Consider the following 290-nt stretch of genomic DNA (forward strand, 5'->3'; position numbering starts at 1 on the left):
ATATTTCTGTCTGTATGTATGTATGTATGTATATATATCTGTCTGTGTGTATGTATGTATGTATGTATATATATATGTCTGTGTGTATGTATGTATATATATATGTCTGTATGTATGTATGTATGTATATATCCATAATATATATGTATGTATATATACATAATATATACATACATATGTATATATGTATGTATATATACATATATATATACATACATATATGTACAAATTTTCAGATATACAGCTATATACGTGTGTGTGTGTGTGTGTGTGTGTGTGTGTGTGTGTGT

Source organism: Phalaenopsis equestris, unplaced genomic scaffold (assembly GCF_001263595.1).
Source record: "Phalaenopsis equestris unplaced genomic scaffold, ASM126359v1 Scaffold000507, whole genome shotgun sequence".
NCBI classification, from domain to species: Eukaryota; Viridiplantae; Streptophyta; class Magnoliopsida; order Asparagales; family Orchidaceae; genus Phalaenopsis; species Phalaenopsis equestris.